Source organism: Hypomesus transpacificus, chromosome 17 (assembly GCF_021917145.1).
Source record: "Hypomesus transpacificus isolate Combined female chromosome 17, fHypTra1, whole genome shotgun sequence".
In the NCBI taxonomy this organism is placed as follows: Eukaryota; Metazoa; Chordata; class Actinopteri; order Osmeriformes; family Osmeridae; genus Hypomesus; species Hypomesus transpacificus.
The window spans coordinates 11923472-11943905 of record NC_061076.1 but is presented as its reverse complement, the minus strand read 5'-3'; the positions used below and the strand labels follow the sequence as shown (position 1 = coordinate 11943905).

Genomic DNA, 20434 nt, shown 5'->3' with positions numbered 1-20434 from the left:
GGAAGCGTCTGACATTATGTGGTTAGCTAGGAAGATAAGCAGCTAGCTCACCATTAGCCTATGCCATCCCGGTATTATCATCTAGTGAGACCGGAAGTGACCATGTGAGAAAATCCTTCGATTAAAGTCAAGTTTTTTTACATCTGTTGTCAATTTTGTCAATTAAAAGTTGTAACTACATTACATTTAGCAGATGCTCTTATCCAGAGCGACTTACAGTGAGTATAAGGACATTCTCCCTGAGGCAAGTAGGGTGAAGTAGGGTGATTTTGCACGGCTGGGAAACGAACCAGCGACCTTCTGATTAATAGCCCGACTCCCTAACCGCTCAGCCATCTGACCCCTAACCAATAACTTTTCCCCAGCTTTCAGCAAACTGTGCAACTGTCTGGCTAGGCAGGCTAGCACTAGCTGTCATTGGTTTTTGCCTTTCCTCACAGCCCAGTCCCCAATCGAAGTTGTCAGTTTGCCTGTGTTATCGATATGTTGAGTAAAAATATGATAGTTTGGAGAAAAGTACAAATGTGTATCGATATCCTTCTCAATTACACTAAATTGTTGGTCTACTTGCCGTGCCAACTAGCACTAAATCCCATATTTGTATGTCACTTTGTATAAAAGGGTCTGCTAATCTCAATGAATACAGTGCCTACGAGTTAGTGATGTCTTGTTCGTGAACAATTTGTTCATTTTGAACAAATCCTTGTAAGGACTCAAGAGTAACGAGTGGCGGCGCATCGGGACTGTTGCATAGACTTGTCCAAGTAAACAGAAATGATTCGTTCATTTCCTGATTCGGTCTTCGGGTACGAGTCTTTGGATCATTTTTCACGTGACCTGCATAGGCTCTGTACTGGTAGCTAGAGGAAACAAACGATTCGGTGTTTTCCCGACCTGGTTTTTCTACAAGTCTTTGGATCCTTTTTCACGTGACCTGCATATGCGCTGTACTTGTAGCTAGAGGAAACAAACGATTCGTTCATTTCCAGACTCGGTCTTTCTACGAGTCTTTGGATCATTTTTCACGTGACCTGCATAGGCTCTGTACTGGTAGCTACTAGCTAGAGGAAACAAACGATTTGTTCATTTCCCGACGCGGTCTTTCTACGAGTCTTTGGATCATTTTTCACCACCTGCATAGGCTCTGTACTGGTAGCTAGAGGAAACAAACGATTCGTTCATTTACCGCGACTGTCTTTCTACGAGTCTTTGGATAATTTTTTCACGTGACCCGCATTTTTTTTGTAGAGGAAACAGTTTCCTCATTCCCTTTCGCGTGGCCGCTGTTTTAGTAAGACGTGAATGATATTCGCTCAAGTCATCATACTGACTGGTTTTGTTATTTTTTAGTTTGCCATGATAATTAAATGCTAGTGGGATAATAAATTACCAAATTATACAAACTGTCATAAATACATTATTTTTATGCTGGAATTTCTTTTAAAATAGTATCTGCTGGTGCACATGCACTAACTTACATGAGAATATGATACGTGTTTGCAGTGGACGTGTAGCCCCCCCACCCCCCTTGAAATGAACGAATGACTCAAAAGAAGATTTGTTCATTTTACTGAAAGAGATTCAAAGAACCAAATCAGTAAAATGAATCGAATTTCCCATCACTACTAAGAGTCTTATGACTCATGAATTTTCCATTAAAATATGACCATTCTATGAATGTATATCTTGTGTAGCGGCCGTGGAGATCTCATGCAGGGAAAAGTTTGTCTGTTTGTTTTTATGTTCCATGTTCGGTGCCATTATGACAATCCCGTACACACGAAATGAACTACTAAACATCAGAGCAACTTTATCCCCCAGTTGCCACCCTGATCTTCAGGGGTTTCATTCGATATCATTAAAAGCTCTACGGACCGTAGCCAAAACAAACACATGAAAGCTCGCCCATGGAGGCTATTCCCCCGCAGCAGAGCGAGGGGCAATCGAGCCGTCTGCAGACTCCGCTTGAAGAAGAAAGGTTTCCATGCACCTTTACCTGGATTAGTACTAGCTAACGTGAGATCACTCAGCAACAAGCTGGATGAGCTTCAACTTCAAGGACGGACAAGGGCTATTTGCATATTGCTGCTTTCTGCTTTACGGAAACTTGGCTCCACTACAATATTCCTTACACGGCGAGGGACCTGCCCGGCCATCAGCTCTTTAAAGCGGGCCGCGATGCGACAGCCACCGTGAAAACAAAAGGCGAAGGTGTCTGCTTTTAGGTGCGTAACGAGTGATGCAGCGATTTAACAGTCATTGCTGAATTATGCTCCCCCGACCTTGAATTATTGGTGATACACTGCAAACCCTTCTACTCACCTAGGGAAATATCATCCATTATCTTTGCGTGTGTCTACGTCCAGCCTCAGGTGCATGCTGACACTGCACAGCAACTTTTAGTTGATCAGATCACGGAGGTGGAAAACAAGTTTCCTAACTCCACTTTATTTGTCATGGGTGACTTTAACCACACTGATCTGAGATCTGAACTTCCAAAATACCATCAACTGGTGGGCTAGGCCACCAGGGGAGAACGGACTCTTGATCAGTGCTATTCTACTATCAAAGAGGCATATTGCGCGGTTAGTGCATGTGTGTGTCATGTTTGTTACTTTGTTTTAATGTTGTGTTCACTGAAATCTTGATTCTAGTAACTAATCCTTCTTCCTGAAAGATAACCATGTCATTCTTGGTATCTACACAAAGCTCTCATAATAAAACAACCATTCAACTATATTTTGTAACTGTACCAAGATGTCCAGAACAATATTTGAATGATCTTTTGAACCAGCCAGAGACCAAATCACACCTTTGGTAGGTGTGACGGAAGGAGGGGGGAGTTGAGAACCCAGCTTCCCCCAATCAATGTCTGACCCCAGACAGGTCCTCCCTCGAACTCTGAACTGTATAAATATGTGAGATGACCATCAATCTCTGACTCCAACGAAACCAACCATGGCATGAACGCCATCGGGATTGGCGTTCCAAAGGACGTCCCCAAGCTTCTCCTGAGATTCAACTTTATAGTGATCGCGACACTATCTGGACGCTTCAACAGAAGAACCCAAAACGCAATTATCATTGCGACTTGACTGAGATCCCGCAGATTCAGCCACACGACCCAGCAGCGCTTTCACTTCCGATTCTTCAAATGGACCTTTGGCGCCAACCGCCCTTAACCTCATTGATCAACCCCTGATCAAACGTAACTATGGCTAACGCTCTTTCCTCCCCGACTTGGCATTGGCGTGAGCTCCGTTTATGATTTGTAAGGATGTAATCATTGACTTACCATTTCTGTCTTTCTTTAAGTTAGTCCATTTCATTCTGTTCATTGAAACCAATAACTCATATCAAACCCATAATCTAACTTGTTCATAAGATCTGTTTACCTTACTTGAATAAATTCATTGTAAAGATATTTTGACGTGCGTGTTCACTGATGTTACGATTGGCTCTACACTTAGAACAAATTCATTCCTTAAGATAAGACTGATTATTACATGTTAAATATAGGATTCCCTAATGTCCTAAACCAATATTAGGGTGGTGCCCCGAATTTTATGACAAATTAAGTATTTCTATTTTAACACGACGAGACCCCGCTACAGGGGTTTTCAGCGCTTCGCGTCGTGCCTAACAACTCCCCTTACCTGTTCTCTTGAACAGGTAAGGGGAGTTGGCTCCAGTGTTTACGGACATTTTTAATCAGTCTCTTAATTTATGCCGTGTTCCTGTGTGCTTCAAATCTGCTGTCATCATTCCAGTGGCGAAAAAGCCTGCTTGAATGACTACAGACCAGTCGCCCTCACCTCTCATGAAGGTATTTGAACGCTTGGTCCTCTCCTATCTCAAAGCATCCACTGACCACCTCATGGACCACCTCCATATTGCATACAGACCTAACCGCTCAGTAGACGATGCAATCAACATAGCCCTTCACTACATTCTGCAACACCTGGACAATCGGAACACCTTTGCAAGGGTCCTATTTGTGGATTATAGCTCTGCCTTTAACATCATCATTCCCGACCTCCTCCATAGCAAACTGACCCATCTGAACATCCACCCCCTCACCTGTTTATGGATTACAGGTTTTCTCACCAACAGGAGACAGTATGTCAGGCTGGGCCCGCATTTGTTGCAGCCCCGCACAGTTAACACCGGTGCCCCCCAGGGTTGTGTGCTGTCCCCCATGCTGTTCTCCCTGTACACCAGTGACTGCTCCTCTGGTGACCCGTCTGTCAAGACCATCAAGCAGATGACACCAACATGATAGGTCTCATCAGTAACAACAATGAGTCTGCCTACCGGAGTGAGGTCGGCCGTCTAGAGTCCTGGTGTGCAGTCAACAACCTAGTGCTCAATGTCAACAAGTCAACAAGACAGTGGAGGTGATTGTGGAATTCCGTAAAAAAGTTCCAACGCATCCTCCACTTGTCATCAAAAACTCATCTATGACCGTGGTAGGGCACTTCAGGTTCCTAGGCACAACCATCACCAACACACTAAAATGGGACAATAACATCACTCAATTAGTGAAGAAAGGTCAGCAGCGCCTGTTCTTCCTCCGGCACCTGAGAGGACTACAGGTCAGCCCCCCCATCATGGTGTAGTTCTTCAGGGCTATCATTGAGAGTGTGCTTACATCCTCTCACTCTGTCTGGTATGCCTCTGCCCGCTCTAAGGCCAGGCTCCAAAGAGTCGTACGGGCAGCAGAGCGCATCATTGGATGCCCCCTTCCCTCCATCAAAGACCTTCACATCTCCAGATCCCTCAGGAAAGCAATAAAGATCACGGCAGACCCCTCACATCCTGCCAACAGTCTTTTTAACTGTCTCCCCTCTGGACGGCGATACAGGGCGATCATGACCTAAACATCACGTCACCTCAACAGTTTTTTCCCCCAAGCAATAGCCTTCCTAAAAGCTCTGACATATGAACTTTATGGCACTTTATTTAACGTTATTTAACATTACTATTGTTGCACTACCTCCACTCTTTATTTATTTTTACTCATACTGGTACTATCTGTCCTTGTATTGTTTTTCTGTTTTGTCTTGTTGTTCTATTTGTGATGTAATAGCCTGCATGGAGAATACCAAATTAAATTCCTAGTATTGTATACATGGCGAAATAAAGTTGAATTGAATCTAACACGGCACACAATAGCCAAACCCAAATATTCTAATTCATGTCATTCTTTAATATTGAATCAAACCACTATAACCACTCCTGACTTGTTGAAGTTTTTTGTATTCAATTAATGATGCTTACACATTTAAGTAATTGTAGGCCTATAAATGCTATTATTGTATGTTCTAAAAATAACAACCAATACGATAACAATTGTTAATAACAATTATAGTCTGATTTGAACCTTTTTATATTTAGACATCTTTAACCTCTCCCTCAGCCTGTCTGTACTCCCCACTTGCTCCCCACTTGCTTCAAGAGGACCACCATCGTCCTTGTGCCCAAAAACACCTAGGTCACCTGCATGTCCCATCATCACCAAGTGCTTTGAGAGGCTAGTGTCGAAGCGCATTAAGGCTGCCCTCCCTCGCTCTCTGGACCAGCATCAGTATGCTTACAGGGAAAACAGGTCCACTGAGGACGCTATTGTCACAGCCCTCATACAATGCTGACACACCTGGACAAGAAGGAGACATATGTGAGACTACTCTTCATAGATTACAGCTCGGCTTTCAATACCATTGTCCCTAACCGGCTGATCACCAAACTCCTTGATCTAGGCCTCAGCTACAGCCTGTGTATGTGGATTAAGGATTTCTTAACAGATCGCCTGCAGACAGTGAGACTGGGTCCTCACCAATCATCGAGCCTGTGTCTCAGCACTGGAGCTCCACAAGGCTGTGTATTGAGTCCCCTGCTCTACTCCATCTACACATATGACTGCACCAACACCCATCCTTCAAATACAGTGATCAAATTTGCAGATGACATGACTGTGGTAGGACAAATCACCAACAGAAACGAAAGTGCCTACAGAGACGAAGTTGACAGACTGACAAGATGGTGTAAAGAAAACAACCTGACCCTGAATGTCAAGAAGACAAAAGAGATCATAGTCGACTTCAGATGTCAAAAGGCGAACCCTCAACCCTTCATCATCAATGGTGAGGAAGTGGAGAGGACCTCCTGCTTTAAGTTCCTGGGGGTTATGCTCTCAGAAGACCTGAAATTGAAGATGAACACAACCACCACAGTCAAGAAAGCACAGCAGCGGCTCTACTTCCTGCAAACACTGAAGAGAAACAACCTATCTCCCGAGCTGCTTAAGTCATTTTACCACTGTTGCATTGAAAGTGTCATCACATACTGTGTCAATGCATGGTACGTCAACTGCCCAGACAAGTACAGGAAATCCCTCAGTCGGGTCATGAGGTCTGCTGAGAAAATAATCGGACTTCCACTGCCTCCCCCATGACACGCCTCCCCCTTTAGGACACGCTGCCTCCGCCGAGCAGGTGGCATTTTGAAGGATAAGGCCCGCAAACCATCTCTTCTCCCTGCTGCCCTCTGGCAGACGCAACCGGGCCACCACAGCCCGCACCTCCAGACTGCAGAACAGTTTCATCCCCAGGGCCACCACAGAACTGAATACCCACACACCCCTCCTACCCCCCACCCATCACAACTATTTATGTTTTTAATATATTCATGTGTGAGTGCGTGCAAGCATCGTGGTTGAAGGGTGTATGTGGATGAAAGCATTGTTGTGGTTGCACAAGTAAATTTCGTTGAGTATTTAATGCACAATGACAAATAAAGCCTATTCTATTCTGAACAACTATCGCCCGATAGCACTGACCTCTGTCATCATGAAGTGCTTCGAGCGGCTAGTCAGAACATTAATTTGCTCATCGCTGCTTCCCACCCTGGACCCTATGCATTTTACATACCGGTCCAACAGGTCTACAGACGATACCATCATCCTGACTATGCACACCGCTCTCTCCCACCTGGACAAAGGAATACGTGTGTGAGGATGCTGTTCATTGACTACAGCTCAGCATTCAATACCATCATCCACTCCAGATTTGTCTCAAAGTGTGTGGACCTGGGACTAAGCACCTCCCTATGCAAGTGGATCTTCAACTTCCTGACAGGGAAGCCACAGGTGGTGAGAATCGATGACCGCACCTCATCCACACTGATCACCAACATAGGCACCCCCCAGGACTGTGTGCTCAGCCCTCTCCTTGCAACACACAGTTCCAACCTCCTCGTTAAGTTTGCTGCCGACACAACAATTGTGGGCCTCATCTCTGACAGTGACGTGTCAGCCTACAGAGAGGAGGTTGATACCCTGACATCATGGTGCCAGGACAATAACCTCTCAATGTCAACAAGACTACATTACATTAATTCATTTAGCAGACGCTTTTATCCAAAGCGACTTCCAAGAGAGAGCTTCACAAAGTGCATAGGTCACTGATAATAACAACAAGATAGCCCCACAGCATTGCGGGTAGTTAAAAACAAGAAGTACATATTGTGAACAACCAAAAAATAGTGCTAAAGGGAAGGAACCATAAGAGCATGTAGTTAAACAAGTTAAAATTACACAACATTAATCTCTAAGTGCAGGTGTACCTGTAGGAAAGCAATAAAAATAGGATTAACTAAAAAAAGAATACAACAGTTTAAATCAGCTACCACTAACCAACAAGAGCAACAGTCTAAGCAAGAGTCATTGTGAACCTTGAGGAAACTAGCGTTGGGTTCAGCAAACCATTCCTAAGTACCATTGTACTCCCGGAACAAGTGCGTCTTGAGCCTTCTCTTGAAGGTGGAGAGACAGTCCGTGTCTCTGATGGAGGTGGGGAGTTGATTCCACCACTGGGGTGCCAGGCAGGAGAAGAGCTTGTGCTCTTCTCCTGAGGTGGGACCACCAGGCGGTTGTCTGAAGAAGACCGTAGGTGGCGGGTGGGGGTGTAAGGCTGCAGGAGAGACTTGATGTAGTCGGGCGCAGTCCCGTTCACTGCTCGGAAGGTCAGTACCAGGGTCTTGAATCTGATGCGGGCCGTTATGGGTAGCCAGTGGAGGGAGATGAGGAGCGGGGTAACGTGGGAGCGTCTGGGTAGATTGTAGACCAGACGGGCTGCTGCGTTCTGAATTCACTGAAGAGGGTGGGTTGCGCATGATGGGAGACCGGCGAGCAGCGAGTTGCAGTAGTCCAACTTGGAGAGGACAAGTGCTTGGACAAGCAGCTGGGTGGAGTGCTCAGACAGGTATCTCCTGATCTTCCGGATGTTGTAGAGGGTGAATCTACACGACCGGGAGACCGCAGCAATGTGGGCCGTGAGGGAGAGCTCGTCATCCATGGTAACCCCAAGGTTCCTGGCAGAGGATGAGGGGATCACCGTCGCAGATCCCAGGGTGATTGAGAAGTCATGGGAGATGGAGGGTTTGGCCGGGATGATGATAAGTTCCGTTTTGGCAAGGTTCAGCTGGAGGTGGTGCTCAGTCATCCAGGCGGAGATGTCTGCGAGGCAGGCCTCAGACTAAGGAGATTATTGTGGATTATAATACGGGTGGATGAAATCAAGCTTTCTGATTGGTTGAGAGGGAGTTCCGGGGTGTGCATTATTGAGCTATAAAGTAATGTACGTCTTTTTACATTTACCTTAAAGGGGAGAGTTCCATATTAGTGCGCACTCAAAATAACTAAAAGGTTGCCGTAGAAAAAGACCGTCTACAAGTACTCGTGTTCAGTAGTTTATTGGTTAGCAAGCTAGACTAACAACATTCGGTTAATTTTTTAGAAATAATATTGCACTATCCCATACTATCAGTGCTAACTAGCTGGTCTAGCTACTGAAACGTTGCACGGAAGCTCAGGTCTAGTTAGCTAGCTTGTTACGAGTTCACATCTGCTAGCCATTAGTTGCTGACTAGATATCCACTTATTTAATTTTAGCTTTGTAGCCACGCAATTACATGACCTGGTCTTGGCTTCTTAAAACAGCGTTTTCTACAGATGCACAATTAATGAAGATATCCGAATCAACATAAGCTAACCTTAACAACAGCCTAATGTTAGTCTATCAAGTCCCAAGTCACTCGTAACTAGTTTACAGCATGTGTAGCTAGCTAGCATACACCCAGTGGCTACAAAACATTTATGATGTTTTGGTTTCTCTTTGGCTCTCGACGAAGTCGGTTGCATTTTTCTCTCCTCCCCTCCCTGACCTTCCCTGCTTGGCTCTGTCTTGTCTGTCTCAAGGTACTCTCTCACCATCACTCTCCGAAACTAGAAGCATGGAATTAATTAGCTGGTCTCTCAATGCAATTGACACCATCTTCACGAAGAGAAGTTCGGGTTCGGGGGAACCCAACTGCCCTGACGGGACGTTCGCAGCTGGCACACGATGGACGCGTGGGCGAATTGGCGTGTCGTGTGTCTAGCGGCGCTTTCCGTGGAGGACGTTGAAGACACCTTCATATTCGGAATCGTGATTACAGGCTTTCTGCTGTTTGGAATAGGCGGTTGGTTTGAATATCGGAAAATCAAGGAAACGGCTGTGGCCATCAAAAGCCCCGTTAGGCTGCCCGACCTGGTTGATTCGGTGGGCAGAGCTGTTGGATCTCAGACTGTGAACTTACAACGCAGTATGGATTAAAACAGGGATAAGTTTGTGGCTTTGCAAAGGAAGATGGAGGAGTTGGAGACCTTCCTGAAGGATGGACGTCAAAATTGAGTCGCGGCTACTCGTCTAAACAACTACACCAATCTTATCTACTTTCGGCCCCGTAACCAGCACAGGCCTTGGCCAAGGCCGTTGCTGGAAAACAACTCCCCCGGAGAGCGCTGAAGCGAGACTATCTTGCTCTTCCCTCCCCCCCCACCGACATCTGTGGTTTGGTCTCTGCCCGGGTCGTGACCAAGGATGTCTCCTTTCCAACACAATCTGCATAGGGAGAATCGGACTGATTGTGGCCTAGGTCGAGGGCGCCAACCCAGACATACTCACACATTAACTTTCACCTACTACAGATATCACCACTCCCCCATCCAACGCCTTTGACTGTTTGTTTCCCCAGGGTGGCTGGCGGGTCTGTGTCCAGCGCCTACCATGGCTGCAGGTCCAGATGCTGCTTGTCTAACCTCCCCCCACTTCCCGTTGCAAGTCATGTTTGTAAATGTTGTTGGGCTTGTGTGCTGAGGTTTTTGCCTGTTCCCACACTGTACTCCTTTAGGTGCATTGTACGGGGGTTGCCTTTTTCTCATGTTATGCTGTCACTTTTCTAGTTGGCGCCGAAAATGGCTGCCTAGGTACGCTCTCTTGCCAAAGTAAATTCATTGTCTATGCAAACTTTCATGGCAAATAAACACCAATTCTGATTCTGATGATTGATTTAGAATGTTTAGGCCTAATGTTTAAATTAAATATTATTTTATTGAAAATGTCCCATTGTCATTGTGTAATGGTTCGATTGAGTGCTATAAACTAAGGATCTGGAATGGGACTTCAGTGACCACCAGTAAACTTCACAAACTGAAGTATCATGAATATATTACATAACATCTAAAAACAGCAGATAGTAGGTCCCTAATACAGCATATGCTTAGGGTTGCCACCTCCAATGTGGTGAAATAAGAGACGCCTTGGCAGTGGCCAATGTCGGGGGGGAATATTTAAGCGGGGGTCTGGGGGTTGTCCCCCAGGAAATTTGGGGTGTTAAATACTTCATTTCCTGCATTCTGGTGATTGTTTTATTAACCAAATTGTGCTTTATATGCATCAACTTGAATTCCTCTGCCACTCTAAACATAAAATTAATGCAGAGCTGCATCTATTATATTAAAGATGCTAATTAGATTGTAGCTCCCCCCGGTTCAATGAGAACTTACAAATTCTTTTACTGGCACTTTATTGTATGCACAACACACAGTCTTGTTTGCTGTGAGAACTAAAAATACATAAAACATATGCATGTACACACTACACAAAGAAACACATAGCTAAACGTAATGTAAATTGAAATGACATATACACATACCTCATTGGCCGCACAACCAAAGGGAATAGGTTAAACTTGTTGTAAATGCCTTAGCTTTCTTTTAACTTTAAATTTCCAACTATCGTTGAGCACTTAAGATGCTGTATGAGCATGCTACGCAGGAGTGCCTTGGCTGCCACCTGCTTGGTCAAGTGTGTGTCACCAATTAAATTCCCCAGTGCAACACATGCCAATTTCCACAACAGTATGCATAAAATAACATTATCAAGAAAATGTGTTAATTAAAATAATAAACACAAAAACTCTCTGGCAGTTACACTCCCACCAAATCACTTCTGATTTCCTTCAAGTACTTCAAATCAAACATTTTTTATCTTCTAAGAAACTTATTAAACCTTAACTATTTAGTTTATAATATAACTAAGAACTGACCCCAGGTAAGGTGAAGACACGTAGCGTGACTATCCGTCTGCTTCAAGCAGTGTCACTGTCTTCTGAATGGGTCTTTCAAATTGGAGTGGCTTTCTGATTGTTCGCTTGCCCTTTGAATCCAGTGTTGAATCTCCAATCAACAACTTCACTTTTCTTACATGTCCATCTGCTCCAGGATAAACGTCAATAACCCTTGCCAATTTCCACTGGTTACATGGTGCAGTGTCATCTCTTACTATCACTACATGATCAATCTTTGCATTTCTGCATTTCTCATGCCATTTCTGCCTTTGTTGCAAATTTAGCAGATATTCTCTTTTCCATCGCAACCAGAATTCGTTGGCCAGGTACTGAACTCTGCGCCATCTTTTTCGCAGGTAAATGTCTTCCTTAACAAACTTCCCAGGTGGTGGTAGGATTACTGACGACATCATTGTCAAAATATGATTCGGTGTAAGGGGCTGTGGTCCAGAAGGATCATTCAGATGTTCAGTAGTTAAGGGGCCTGCTATTAACTATAGCCATGACTTCGTAGAAGTAAGTTCGTAAGGATGAACTGTCAAGTCTGCGTGATGACTGATCCAAAATGGATGTCAACACGCTTCGAATTGTCCTAATTTGTCTTTCCCAGACTCCACCCATGTGGCTTGCTGCTGGGGTGTTCATTACAAATTCGCAACCTAACTCCTTTACACATTCTTGATTCATGTCCTTCAACGCTTCAGTTAACTCATGCCTTGCACCGACAAAGTTAGTGACTTGAACGGATCTAAGCTGACGAACTGGACCACGAATTGCGATGAAGGCACGTAGAGCATTGATGAATGCATTTGTACTTGGGTCATCCAGCATTTCTATGTGTATCGCGTGAGAGCACATACAGGTAAGTAATAACCCATAACGCTTCATCTCCTTCCTTCCTTCTTTTACATAGAACAGCCCAAAGCAATCCATTCCGCAATAAACAAACGGTGGTGTTGCTTCCAAACGTTCTGGAGGTAGATTGGCCATTCTTTGTATCTCAACGGATCTTCTGAACTTTCTGCATTTTGTGCACTTATAGATGTAAGAGGACACTGCACTGCTGCCACCCACAATCCAGACGCCATTTTATCTTAGCTCATTCAGAGTCATACCTCAACCCTGATGTTGTATCTTTTCATGATAGTGCTTGATAAGTAAGACCGACACATGACTCTTCCTTGGCAAGATGACTGGATGTTTCACATCTGGATGCAATGCAGCATGCTCCAAGCGTCCACCCACCCTGAGAACACCATGCTCGTCCAAGAATGGGTTTAATTTATGTTATCTGTTTGTCTTGTTTTTGGTACTTCTTCCTTTTGTTGCAGGCTTTGGATCTCTTCAGGAAAGATGTATTCCTGCACCATTCGAATGATGGTAAGTTCGGCTTCTTTCCTTTCTTCCAGACTTGTTGCCTTACAGGTCTTTGGCTGTAAATCTTTGATTTCCTTGGCAAATCGTTTGATCCTAGCAATAGCCTTTACAGCTTTTCCCCAATCTGAAAACCTTTGGATACGGTCAATTAGCAGTGATTCTTCCTTGGCCTGAGTCTTAAAGACTTGGGCCTTCCGAAGCTCTGGATCGTCGATGTCAACTTCTCCCACCTTAGCATCTCTACTCTGAATCTTATTCTGCCACATAAACGTTGGACCAGTAAACCAATTGGAAGCGATTAGCTCTTTAGCCATAAGACCTCTGGAAGCATGATCTGCTGGATTGTCTTCCAAGCTCATATGGTTCCATTGCTTAGGGTCTGTGCTTTGCTTGATACGCTGTATGCGATTTGCCACGAACACGTGGAAACGTCTGGCCTCGTTATTAATGTACCCAAGTACCACTCTTGAGTCTGTCCAGAAGTATTCCTCTAGATCCTTGATCTCCAATTCTTTCTTAAGCAAGTCACTTGTTCGGACTGCTACAACAGCTGCCGTCAGTTCAAGCCTTGGGATTGTGGTGACCTTTGTGGGAGTGACCCTTGCCTTGCCCTCGACCAACGAACAATGAACTTCATCCGATGCACTGGTCACCCTGAGGTAAGTGCATCCCCCATATCCTGTTACACTTGCGTCAGCAAAGTGATGGAGTTCATACCGTTGAACCTTCCCAAACGTATGTGGAACATGGCAGCGCGGGATTCTTATGTCAGTCAAATGTGGTAACTCCAAAAGCCAAGACTCCCATTGTGGTCGTAGATGATCAGGGAGTGGGTCATCCCATCCGACTCTTTCAGCTGTTGCAGAATTTTTTCCCCACAAGAACAAATGGAGCAATAAATCCAAGTGGGTCATAAATAGAAGCAACTGTTGACAAAATTCCTTTTCTAGAGAGTGGCTGTTCTTTGACAATTACTCTGAACTGGAAATGGTCTGATGTAACACACCATTGAACTCCAAGGGCTCTCTCAATGTGTGATTCTCCCAAATCCATGTCCAAGTTATTGGCCCTCTCAGCACATTCTTCCTTAGGAATTGATGCCATAACTTGCTGACTGTTAGATATGAACTTGTGCAACCGCAACTTGCCAGCACAACATAGTTGCCTCGCTTCTCTGACCAGCTGTATTGCTTCATCCACAGTTGATACACTTGTAAGTCCGTCATCAACATTGAAATTTCTTTCTATGAACTTCATGGAAGCTTCACTGAAGCGATCTTGACCTTGGGCTGCTATGTGCTTCAAGCCAAAGTTGGCACAGCCAGGTGATGATGCGGCCCCAAACAAGTGCACCTTCATTCTGTACACTGCAGGTTGAGCCTCGAGATTACCTTCGTCCCACCAGAGGAACCTAAGAAAGTCTTGATCCTCTGCCTTGACGTGAAACTGATGGAACATACGTTCAATGTCGCACATTACAGCTATTGGAGCCATACGAAATCGGCAGAGGACACCAACTAAGGTATTGGTCAGTTCAGGACCAGTTAACAAGTAATCGTTCAGTGACATATCTTGGAACCTTGCTGAACAATCAAAGACAACCCGAATCTTTGTTGGTTTCTGGGGATGATACACCCCATGGTGTGGGATATACCACAAGGGTTGGTTGTTTAGCTCATCAATTGGGACCCTTTCAGCTTCTCCGCGACTAATTGTTTCCGTCATGAATGCTACATAATCCTTGTAGTATTGGTCATCTCTCAAGTCGTTTTTCCAAGCATTTGAGACGATGAATAGCGCACTGCTTATTGTCTGGCAATTGTGGCTTGTCTTTCCTGAACGGCAGAGGCATTTCATAATGACTGTCATCCTTCTGTCGAAAACCATCCTCCATTATTTGCAGAAACCTCAGGTCGTCTTGCGAGATGTGATGCTCCTCTACTGATCTTTCATTGAAGTCTGACTCAAGCATTTTGAGTACATCTGGTGGTGTGACCAGTTCTGTAATTTGACTCTGACAGATGTATCGTACTTCATTTGCAAGACTTTGACCAGAACTTGGTGTCACTTGTTTGACAACAATTCTATTACTTAGTCCGATAGCATCACCATTGTCAAAACAGGGATCGCTAGAGCCAACTATGCTCCAGCCGAGATCTGTTCTTTGAGCAAATGGCTGACCATCTTCTCCAGACACTACTTCTCTTGGTAAGAGTGCTTGTGGACAATTGTAACCTACAAGAAGGCCAATGTCACAGGTCTGTTGGGGAGCAATCCTTCTCTGCAATATGCTCCAAATGAGACCATGCTCTTGCAGTCTTGGGTGTAGGGATATGTGCCTTGTTAGCAGGGATGAAATCTCTTGAGTAGGTCACAGGAAGTGAGATTTTCTTTGGAGAGTAAAACCCTCTCACCTGCAGACCAGTCAATCTTTGACATGGTATGATTGTACTTCTTGAGGACATTGTGGACAATTTCAGTTGCGCTGGTTTCTTTTCTGTGTTAAGAACATCTGCTACTTCTTGGAGCATGAAGGTTGTATCACTCTGGGTATCCAGAAGGGCACAAATCAATACTTCACTATCTGGTTCACTAACTGTGGAGAGCCACACTGGAATGATGGTAGAAGTATGAGTGCTCATAACACCTTGTGTAACCTTGTTAGATGTTGCTTCAGTTGGAACATCTTTACTTTCCTTTGTTTTGTCCACTTCCTTAAATGGTTGCTTCCATTTCCCTCATTCATTTGAATCCTTAGATTGTACTTCTTTTCTTTCTTTAACACGGTCCTTGTGTAGACAAGTTGGATGTTTCCTCTTACAGGTTTCACAGACACTTCTGCTTTCACAAGCCTTTGAGTGGTGGCCTGTCTTCAAACATCCAAAGCATAGCCTTTTGGTCTGTATAAACTTGACTCGTTCAGCAACAACCTTTTCCATAAATTTCCGGCATACATGGAGGTCATGCCCTAGCTTCTCACAAAAGACGCACTTTGTCACATCTGCCTTCTCACCAGTGCTACTTGCTAGCACCTTTGCACCAATACTCCTGGTCTTTGAAGGTCTTGTTGTGTGACCCTCACTTAATTTTAAGGCATGCAGAGATGTCACTGGATTGTAGGCTATCTTGGCTTCCTTTGTGACAAACTCCACAATCGCACTGAAAGTAGGAAACGCTCCAGTTTTTTCTTGTATTTCCACAACTCTTCGATTTCATCCTGACGTCAGCCAATCAGGAAGCTTTAAAAGAATCTTCTGATTTTCATTACAATCTCCAAGGATTTCTAGACACAGCTTTCCTTTGATCCTATCTTTGGCCATGAGTTAAGCTTGTCCCTGAAGGCTTTAGGTATCACAAACGGGCTTCCATATCTTTCTTCAAGAATGCCCCAAGCTGCATGGTAAGCTGACCTAACAGGAAGTAGCTCTCAATGGCAGTCTTTGCTGGACCGCCAACATACTTGCGCAAGTAATATAATTTCTCATTTACTTGTATTGCCTTTCTGTCTATCAATGTTAGAAATGACATTTTCCAGTCCCTGAACCTTAGTGGGTCTCCGCTGAACACCACTGGCTCTGGTATGGGTAGAAGACTTGCACTGATGGACTCTGCTAGAGCTTTTTGAGAAGCATGGTGTCCTCATGATGTTTATCTGTTGCAGGTTGGACTGACTTTGCAGGCTGTGCTTGAGATAAATGCAGAGACGAAGGCATCTTTGAACAAGGTGGGGATTTCTTTATCTTGGGATCAAAGGCTTGAAGCAGCTCCTTTATGTCAGAGTCTGAATCTTGATCATAGACCTCCATACGTGCCTTAGCAGCATTAAGTCGCTTAATTGTCTCTAAGCGTTCCAGCTCTCTGCGTTTCACTTGCAAGGCTTTCTTTCTGGCAGCATTTTCTGTCTCTTGCTGTGCTATTCTCGCAGCATTTTCTGCTTCTTGCTGCTCCCTGTTCTCAGTCTCTAGCCTTTCAAGCTCCTGTAGGTGGCGCTCTTCCTCTTCATGAATTTCTAAGACTGCTTGAGTAGCCGCTACTTCGGCAGCAGCTTCTTGTTTCCTTAAAGAACACAGGCTTGCGCGCTTCTACCTTACATTCCCTGCTAACAGGAAATCCGAATGTGATTGGCGAGAGCTTGACTTGGATTTGCTTGAGTCAGTATGTGATTTGCGAGAGCTTGATTTGGATTTGCTTGAGTCAGTATGTGACTACCAAGCATTAAGATAAGATAGGGGCCATTCCTCAGGCTGCCGGTGTTGACCCTCATCCATAACTTGTATGCGATTTATTAATGACTCCACAATTGTATTTGTGACTGACTCGCACATGTTCTTCGACGAGTGTCATTATCAGGGGTAATGTGTTGAAGTAATTCTTCATAGATACGCCTAAGGCCAGAGGATGAATTTGTAATTCCATCTATAATCTCTTGTAATATCTCATTAGGTAGTTCTGCTGTCAATGACTTCTTTGCAGCTTTAGCTTGAGACTTCCACTTTTCATAGAAAGATATGAATAGTTTTTTAAAGTTTCTTAACTTTCTCTTCTTGCAGCTCTTTACCCTTATCGGTAAGTCTCCGGGTTCTTTCACCCTTTCTTGGTTCTTGGTGTGCATCATAAGCGTCTGGTTCTTGATCAGCAGGAGCTGATCAAGAGGAACTGATCTCAACACCTACCTGGGACTATCTGCTGACCCAACTGATCTGCACCCTCTACATTACAAGCTGAATGCTGTTTTTCATCCATTTTAATATTCTGTGTTTTATGTGACTTTGTTTAAATGAAAAAACCGTATGGCAATGTAAAGCTATTTGCTTTCTTAAGAAACTTAGATGCCTTTAGTGGCAATGACTTAACCATTTACCTTAACTTAAATCAGAGTTGAACATCAATTCACAGAATAGAATAAGACCTATGCAAAACCTCAATACTTATGCAAATGAAACACCTCATACTTTAAAGTATCACTTAAATAGCAATTGATAGGCTAATTCACTTGTTGACTTTAACCTAGCAATGCAAACAAACTTTAAGATGTCTTGTATAGCAGTTGTGGCTTTGTCCCCTTATTTAGCTTTAACTCAGCGATGCTACACTTCGTTTATCATTTACATCTTATGTTAAAAGGTACATGCACAGTCTTATCTGATAGATGAAATGATGATCCAACTTGAAAGGTGCCCGCTTGAAACCATGGAGAGTAGTCTTCTCTCAAACGAAATGAATCGCTGCTAGTTGGGCTAGTCCAGCTTCATGCTAAGTGGCTAGGTGAATCATCAATCTTCCGCTCGCAAGGAGACGGTCGAAATGTTCCTGAAGGTGATGTTGACGTTTGGTCATCTACTTCAGAGACGAGGTTCTTTCTCACAAGTAGCGACTAACAGGTTGAACATGCTGAACTTAACAGACGAGGAGAAGGTGTCGTTCTCTTCTGGCACTGCTAACAGGCAAATCCTCGCCGTCTAACACGTTAGCACGATTCCCTTTCTCTCACGCTTCTTCTCAGGTTCCGAAGACTCTCTCAAGCGGTTTCCTTGCAACTTCACTCAATCCTTGCGATGAGTTCTCACTGTAGCTCCCCCCGGTTCAATGACAACTTGCGAATTCTTTTACTGGCACTTTATTGTATACACAACACAGTCTTGTTTGCCGGGAGAACTAAAAAGACATAAAACATATCAGAGCTGCCAACTCTCACGGTTTCGCCGTGTGACACACGCATTTCAACCATTTCTCACGCTCTCACGCCGCACCTTGTATATCTCACGCTAAAAAGGCAACGCCAAACAAGTTGCCAATCTAACGTTGTAAACGGTAACGGACGACGCGCAGGTTAACTGAGTGAAGCAACATTGACGCGCAAACAGCTGTGTAAACTCGCATTGTCTCTCCCCCCACTCCATGGCGAGTTACATTGAGGGGGGGGGGGGGGGGAGTGAAGCTAGCGAAAGCTCGCCCCTCGCACCAAATCTCACGGCAAGGTTTTGGAATAAGTTGGCAGCCCTGACACATGCATTTACACACTACACAAAGACACACATAGCTAAACGTAATGTAAATTGAAATGACATATACACATACCTCATTGGCCGCACAACCAAAGGGAGTAGGTTAAACTTGTTGTAAATGCCTTAGCTTTCTTTTACCTTTAAACTTCAACTATCGTTGAGCACTTATGATGCTGTATGAGCATGCTACGCAGGAGTGCCTTGGCTGCCACCTGCTTGGTCAAGTGTGTGTCACCAATTAAATTCCCCAGTGCAACACATGCCAATTTCCACAACAGTATGCATAAAATAACATTATCAAGAAAATGTGTTAATTAAAATAATAAACACAAAAACTCTCTGGCAGTTACATAGATATTCAATATTCGCTAACAAATGTCAACATAAAACGCCGATGAAGTTTTAAATGAACGTCATAAATATACGTTATTGCAACAAACGTGCTCGCGAACTTACCTTTAACTCCATCCGTAAAATAATTAGTGATTTAATAGTTTTGACCCTCTGAATTTACCGTTGGACAGCTTGGGCATGAGACGGGAGTGCTTGAGACGGGAGCCTGCAGGCTGCAGCCATACCCATCTCCCAGAGTAAGTAAGGTGAAGTGCTTTGCCTAAGGACACAACGTCAATTTGCACGGCCTGGAATCGAACCAACGACCTTCTGAATAATAGCCAAATGCCCTAATCGCTCAGCCATCTAAACTGGCATCTGTGCAGTTTGAAGAGTTTTCTTTCACAATCCTATACTGAATCCTACACTGGAAGTCTACTGTTGAACAAAATATGAATCAGAGTAAAGTATTTTGTAGATTTTTGTGGGGGCTTTAAGGATTAAAACATCAGATCCTGGACATGTGCAATATGTTTGGTATGTCAAAATTAACTATTTAGTTCGGAAGAAGCAAGAAACCATTGATAAACTCTGATAAATAGCAAATGACCTGGTAGACCACCAAAGACCACTATGATGATTATTTAATTTATTTGTGAAATTAAATTAACAATACAATTAGTTAATTATGAACTAATTGTATTGTAATTAGTTAACTAGTAAAGATAAATGCATTAAGTTCAGAATATTTTTTGCTGTCAAGCTGATCATAACAACTGTTTAAAGAGCAGGGCTCCTTTAAGAGATCGAGGCAGGAACTTGATTATTAGAATTAGGCCGTAAGGTGATCCCTGTTATCGCTTCATCACGTGTCGAACCGTGCCACCAAAATCCTATTACACTCTTAAGAAACTAGTTCTATATAAAACATAGACGCATCGACAATCGACTGGAATTTCAGCGACAAACTTTTTCTGGTAGGTTAGCACGACTCGTTCTTTTTTATGAGCTAAAGATTGTGTAGATGCCAGACTGCGGAGCGGGAACCATTTTCTAAAATACTTTTCGTGGTTCACCTTGTTGCCTAAATGCCAAGTCATTATAATCATCATCGACCGTGCTACACGTGGTTTATTGTGGTTTACCGTATTCAAATGTGTTTGTTTAGTTAAATGTTTGCGTGCCTCCAATCAGTAAGCTAAATGTTATGTATTAAGTGTTCTTAGTAGCTATATGCCACATTGAGTTTTAAAAATACTGTGTTGCATACT

The 20434-nt window shown here is 43.9% G+C and overlaps 1 protein-coding gene across 3 annotated transcripts in view; it reads right to left on the bottom strand.

Annotated features, from left to right (window-relative positions):
* sgf29 (SAGA complex associated factor 29) overlaps positions 1 to 16661 on the bottom strand; it is a 49637-nt gene extending 32976 nt beyond the window's left edge. For all 3 annotated transcript variants that reach the window (XR_006957354.1, XR_006957353.1, XR_006957355.1), the window contains exon 1: positions 11035 to 16661. The gene's annotated coding sequence lies outside the window, so the exon portion shown is untranslated. The remainder of the gene's footprint in view (positions 1 to 11034) is intronic.
* Between the last annotated feature and the right edge of the window lie 3773 nt (positions 16662 to 20434).